Source organism: Arachis ipaensis, chromosome B5, assembly GCF_059453495.1.
Source record: "Arachis ipaensis isolate K30076 ecotype BB chromosome B5, ASM5945349v1, whole genome shotgun sequence".
Taxonomy (NCBI): domain Eukaryota; kingdom Viridiplantae; phylum Streptophyta; class Magnoliopsida; order Fabales; family Fabaceae; genus Arachis; species Arachis ipaensis.
This window is the reverse complement of record NC_142440.1, coordinates 56,253,387-56,260,538: the sequence shown is the minus strand read 5'-3', so window position 1 is coordinate 56,260,538 and position 7,152 is coordinate 56,253,387. Positions and strand designations below refer to the sequence as shown.

The 7,152-nt window shown below is 37.2% G+C and overlaps 1 non-coding gene across 1 annotated transcript; it reads right to left on the bottom strand.

Moving 5' to 3' along the window:
* Positions 1–2,763: 2,763 nt before the first annotated feature.
* Positions 2,764–2,871, bottom strand: LOC148564261 (small nucleolar RNA R71). The gene has a single exon (XR_015885197.1). It is a non-coding gene; the product is annotated as a small nucleolar RNA R71 (small nucleolar RNA).
* Positions 2,872–7,152: the final 4,281 nt, after the last annotated feature.

The following is a 7,152-nucleotide window of genomic DNA, read 5'->3' as shown; positions in this document are numbered from 1 at the left end:
ATGATTAGCCGTGCGGTGACAGCGCACTTGGACCATTTTCACTGAGAGGACGGACCGTAGTCATTCACAACGGTGATCCCCTAACATACAGCTTGTCATGGAAAGTAGTATGAATGATTGAATGAAGGCAGTAGGAAAGCAGAGATTCAGAAGGAGCAAAGCATCTCCATACGCTTATCTGAAATTCCCACCAATGAATTACATAGGTATCTCTATCTTATTTTATTTATCTTTTAATTATCAAAACCTCATAACCATTTGAATCTGCCTGACTGAGATTTGCAAAATGACCATAGCATGCTTCAAGCCGACAATCTTCGTGGGATCGACCCTTACTCACGTAAGGTTTATTACTTGGACGACCCAGTGCACTTGCTGGTTAGTTGTGCGGAGTTGTGAAAAGGAGTTGAGATTACAATCGTGCATACCAAGTTGTTGGTGCCGTTGCCGGAGATTGTTCGAGTTTGGACAACTGACGGTTCATCTTGTTGCTCAGATTAGGTAATTTTATTTTATTTTTAAAGCTTTTTATTTTCGAAATAAAATTTCAAAAAAATATATATTTGTTCTTCAACATTTTTAAGAATGAATTCTAGAGTTTCATGATGATCTGTTGAAGTCTGGCTGGCTGTGAAGCCATGTCTACTCTTTTGGACCGAGGTTTCAACTTATCATCACAAGAGCTTGTTGATTTCTATCAATCTTTCTATTGAATGTAATGATCTACTAAAGCTTGGCTGGCCATTGGCCATGTCTAGTGTTTTGGACTGAAGCTTTCACTGAAAGCTTGGCTAGCTAGTAAGCCATGTCTAATTCCTGGACCGGAGCTTTAGACTAACATTTCATGATTCTTCGAATTCTTATTAAAAATTTTGAAATCCTTATTTTTCTTTTTCCAAACAATTTTCGAAAAAAAATTGAATAAAATCATAAAACCAAAAATAATTTGATGTTTCTTATTTGAGTCTAGTGTCAATTTTTAAGTTTGGTGTCAATTGCGTCTTTTTAATTTCCTAAAAATTTTCAAAAATTCATGCATGTGTCCTTCATAATCTTCAAGTTGTTCTTGATGATTTTCTTTGTTTGATCTTTGCTTTTTCATGTTTTGCGTCTTTTCTTGTTTTTCATATGCATTTTCAATTTGTTAGTGTCTAAACATTGAAAACTTCTAAGTTTGGTGTCTTGCATGTGTGTCTTTTCTTAAAAATTTTTCAAAATAAGTTCTTGGTGTTCATTTTGACATTCAAAGTGTTCTTGGTGTTCATCTTGACATTCAAAGAATTCTTGCATGCATCATGTGTCTTGATATTGAATTTTCATGTTTTGAGTCATTTTGATCTTTTTCTCTCTCCTCATTAAAAATTCAAAGATAAAAAAATATCTTTCCTTTATTCTTCTCATAAATTTCGAAAATTTTAATTGATTTAGTTATAAAGTTTTAAAATTTAATTGTTTCTTATGAATCAATTCAAATTTTCAATTTAAAAATTCTATCTTTTTTCAAATCTTTTTCATTTTTTCTTTCATATTTTCAAAAATTTCAAATTGATTTTCAAAAATTTTGATTTAAAAATTTCAAGTTGTTACTTGCCTATTAAGAAATGATCAATCTTTAAATTTTAGAATCATATCTTATAGTTTCTTGTTAGTCAAGTAATCAACTTTAATTTTCAAAATCAAATCTTTTTAATTTCCAATTCAAATCTTTTTCAAAATGATTTTCAATCATATCTTTTTCTATTTTAATCATATCTTTTTCAAAATCAATTTCAAAATCTTTTCTAACTTCTTATCTTTTCAAAATTGATTTTCAAATCTTTTTTAATTAACTACTTGACTTTTTGTTTGTTTTAATATTTCTTATCTTTTTTAAAACCACCTAACTACTTTTCTCTCTCTTATTTTCGAAAATCACTAAACTCTTTTTCAAAAATTTCTTTTCATTAACTAATTGTTTTAAATTCCAATATAATTTTATTTTCCTTCTTAATTTTCGAATTATAACTAATATTTAAAATAAAAACAAAAATATTTTTATTTTATTTTGTTTAATTTTCGAATTCTTCCCCCTCTCATCTCTTTCTATTTATTTATTTATCTACTAACACTTCTCTTCTACTCATAATTCGAACTCCCTCTTCTTCTCTGTGTTCGAATATTTCTATTCTCCTTCTTCTATTCTTCTCTTCTTCTACTCACTTAAAGGAATCTCTATACTGTGACATAGAGGATTTCTCTTTTTTTCTGTTCTCTTCTTTTTCATATGAGCAGGAACAGGGACAAAGACATTCTTATTGAAGCTGATCCTGAACTTGAAAGGACTCTTAAGAGGAAACTAAGAGAAGCTAAAGCACAACCCTCTGGAGAGGACCTGGCAGAAATTTTCGATAAAGAAGGAGACATGGCCGAACAAAATAACAACAATGCCAACAATACAAGGAAGATGCTTGGTGACTTTATTACACCTTTTTCTGACTTCTGTGGAAGAAGCATCTTAATTCCTGCCATTGGAGCAAACAACTTTGAGCTTAAGCCTTAATTAGTTTCTCTAATGCAACAGAATTGCAAGTTTTATGGACTTCCATTGGAAGATCCTCATCAGTTTTTAGCTGAATTCTTGCAGATCTGTGACACTATCAAGACCAATGGAGTTGATCCCGAGGTCTACAGAGCTAGAATTCACAACCTAAGGAAAGCCTGAACTCTTGGGAAAAGCTGGTCAGTGCTTTCCTGGCCAAATTCTTTCCACCTCAAAAGATGAGCAAGCTTAGAGTGGAAATCCAAACCTTCAGACAGAAGAAAGGTGAGTCCCTCTATGAAGCTTGGGAAATATATAAGTAATTGATCAAAAGGTGTCCTACTAACATGCTTCCAGAATGGAGCATCATATGTATATTCTATGATGGTCTGTCTGAGTTGTCAAAAATGTCATTGGACCATTCTGCAGGATGATCTCTTCATCTGAGAACCACTACAGAAGCTCAGGAACTCATTGAAATGGTTGCAAATAACCAGTTCATGTACACCTCTGAGAGGAGTCCTGTGAATAATGGGACGCCTCAGAAGAAGGGAATTCTTAAAATTAATACTCTGAATGCCATATTGGCTCAGAACAAAATATTGACTAAGCAAGTCAATATGATTTCTCAGAGTCTGAATGGATTGCAAGCTGATCCAACAGTACTAAAGAAGCATCTTCTGAAGAAGAAGCTTATGATCCTGAGAACCATGCAATGGCAGAGGTGAATTACATGGGAGAACCCTATGGAAACACCTATAATCCTTCATGGAGAAATCATCCAAATTTCTCATGGAAGGACCAACAGAAGCCTCAACAAGGCTTCAACAATAATGGTAGAAGAAATAGGTTTAGCAATAGCAAGCCTTTTCCATCATCTTCTCAGCAACAGACAGAGAATTCTGAACAGAGCCATTCTGGCCTAGCAACCATAGTCTCTGATCTATCTAAGACCACACTAAGTTTCATGAATGAAACAAGGTCCTCCATTAGAATTTTGGAGGCACAGGTGGGTCAGCTAAGTAAGAAGATTACTGAAACTCCTCCCAGTACTCTCCCAAGGAATACAGAACAAAATCCCAAGAGAGAGTGCAACGCCATAACCATGTCCAACATGGCCAAACCTGGAGAGAGTGAGAAGGACGTGAGTCCCAGTGAGAAAAGCTTCATGGGACATCATCTGGACAGAAAGAAGTTTCCCTTTGAGGAACCAAAGGAATCTGAGACTCATAAAGAGACCATAGAGATTCCCTTGAACTTCCTTCTGCCATTCATGAGCTCGGATGAATATTCTTCCTCTGAAGAGGATGAAGACATCACTGAAGAGCAAGTTGCTAAATATCTAGGAGCAATCATGAAGCTGAATGCCAAGTTGTTTGGTAATGAGACTTGGAAGGATGAACCCCCTTGATGCACTTTATTGCTTGATTTCAGGACAAAGGAAGCAAAGAAGAACCACATTAGTAGTTACGTTAGTTACACTAACGTTGACACTAACGTGGAATGGGAGTAACTTGCAAAGTTAATGAGAAAAGTCATTGCCAATAACGCTCTGGAAGCCATCATTGCCCACGTTAAGAATCACGTTAACTAAGCTAACGTGAACTCTAACGTGGAAGAAAAGAAATGCAGCCAACGTTAGTGACACTTAACATTATCACTAACGTTGGACCAAGCTCATAAGTGGCCACGTTAGTTGCCACGTTAACTTAGTTAACGTGGCCTCTAACGTTAAGAAGAAAAGGGGAAGCCAACGTTAGTGTCATTCAACTTTCTCACTAACTTTGGCCAAGTCACAAGAAGCCACGTTAACTCCCACGTTAACTTAGTTAACGTGGAAGCTAACGTGAAGAAACTAGGTGGTCGACAACGTTAGTGACACCAAACATTGTCACTAACGTTGGGATGAACACACACTATCCCGAAGAAGCCACGTTAATTCCCACGTTAACCTAGTTAACGTGGAAGTTAACGTGAAGAAGAAAGGTTGTCGACAACGTTAGTGACACCAAACATTGTCACTAACGTTGGAAGGAGCCAAAACAAGCCACAATGAGCCACGTTAACTCCCACGTTAACTTAAGGATGATGAGCCAACGTTAGTGAACATTCAACATTGTCACTAACGTTGGAGATGGCTAGCACAGCCACGTTAGAAGCCACGTTAACCTAGTTAACGTGGACTCTAACGTGGGAGCTAAGGGGCACATTGGAACGTTAGTGACAATGTTAAGTGTCACTAACGTTCTTGAAGGTTGGCAAGCCTACGTTACAAGAGCCACGTTAACTAAATTAACGTGGACTCTAACGTAGGGAAGGGGGAGACTTCTCAACGTTATTGGGAAAGTTGAGTCCCAATAACGTGTGCGAAGGACATAGTGGAAACGTTAGTGGCAACGTTTGTGCCACTAATGTTGAAGTTAACGTGGCTCTTAACTTTGGTAAGGAACGTTAGTGAAAAAGGTGATTGTCACTAACGTCTTCGAACCCACATTTTCACTGAACGTTAACACTACTAACTTTCTGAGCAAAAAGTCTCTGCCCACTTCACACTTTCTCTCTGCAAGTAAAGCTAAGCCCAATGAAGAAGAAAACTGCTTCAAACTCAAGATCCAAAGGCCCATACCCAAGACTTGAAGAATCAACTAGAAGAACAGAAGAGTAGTATATATAGGAGTAGCTTTGAATTATTTTGGGAGTTGGAAATGATAGGGAGCCTCTGGGCATAGAACTACTCTTTGTATTTACTTTCTCTGCACTTCTAGTATCATCATGTACTCTGCATCTTTGTTTTCATTTTCCAGAGCTATGAACAACTAAACCCCTTTCATTGGGTTAGGGAGCTCTGTTGTAATTTGATGGATCAATACTAGTTTTCATTATTCTTCTTCTATCTTTTCTCTTGATTTTACTTGAAATCTTTCGATCTTCATCTAATTGGGCAGTTATCTTGGAAAAGAAGCTATTCATACTTGGATCTCTTCTGAACCTTGAAAGAGGAATGAAGAGATCATGCTAGAAATGCTTTCTCATGCTGGACCAAATTGGGTTTTGATGGATATGTCACTATAATCCTCTCAATACTTGATTTGGGAGATGCATGTGGTATAATCAGTGACCATACTTCATCTCTTCTCATGAGCAATTGACCAAGGAATTGGCTATTGATCAAGATTTGAGAGATTGAATTACAAGAAATTGTAATTCGATCACTTAAGATTGCCAAGGAGATCAATGAGTGCATTGATTGAGGAAGAGATGAAAATGAAATTGATCCGGAGAATGCAACATCTCCTGAGCCCAATGAACTCCCCATTTCTGATCTTACCCATTCTCTTTAATTTCTGTTATTTACTCTTATGAGCAATTCCCCCATTCCCATTTACAATTCTGCAATTTACTTTCAGTCATTTACTTTCAGTTCTTTAATTCTAGCATTTACTTTTTCTGCCATTTACTTTCCCGCTATTTTATTTTCTACAATTCTCAACTCAAATTTTGATTCGCTCAACTAGAACATTCCTCTAATTAAAGTTGCTTGATCAATCAATCCTTGTGGGATTCGACCTCACTCTTTTGTGAGTTTTTACTTGATGACAAATTTGGTACACTTGCCGATGGAAATTTGTTATGAGACAAGTTTTCCGTGCATCAACAAGCTGCAAGAATCTCACTAGAGATGGCAGACAAATCAATGAAACAAGCTTATGGACTAGTAGAGGATGTGCTAGTGAAGGTTGAAGACCTTTACATCCCTGCTGATTTCATAATCCTAGACATTGGGAAGGGTGAGGATGAATCCATCATCCTTGGCAGATCTTTCCTAGCCACAGCAAAAGCTGTGATTGATGTTGACAGAGGAGAGTTGGTCCTTCAGTTGAATGAAGACTACCTTGTATTCAAGACTCAAGGTTCTCCTTCAGTAACCATGGAGAGGAAGCATGAAAAGCTTCTCTCAGTTCAGAGTCAAACAAAACCGCCACATTCAAACTCTAAATTTGGTATTGGGAGGCCACAACCAAACTCTAAGTTTGGTGTTGAGAGGCCCCAACCCTGCTCTGATTTTCTGTGAGGCTCCATGAGAGCTCACTCTCAAGCTATTGACATTAAAGAAGCGCTTATTGGGAGGCAACCTAATGTTATTTAATTATATCAATTGTTATTTTATGTTTTCTGTAGGTTGATGATCATGTGAAGTCACAAAAACAACTGAAAAATAAAAAACTGAATGAAAAACAACATTAAAGATAGCACACCCTGGAGGATAAGCTCACTGGCATTTAAACGCCAGTAAGAAGTATCAGACTGGCGTTTAACGCCAAAAGAAGCATCAAGCTGGCGTTAAACGCCAAAAACAGGTTACAGCTTGGCATTAGACGCCATTAACAAGCAGCAGTCTGGCGTTAAACGCCAGAATTGCACTATACAGGCGTTTTTCACGCCTAAATGGAGCAGGGATGATAAGTCCTTGACCCCTTAGGATCGGTGGACCCCACAGGATCCCCACCTACCCCACCTCTTCTTCTTTCTTCTTCACACCTTGTCAAAACACTCTTCCCCAAATACCCTTCACCAATCACCTCATTCACTCTTCCCCAAAACCCCACCTACCTCCAAATTCAAAATCCTTTCCC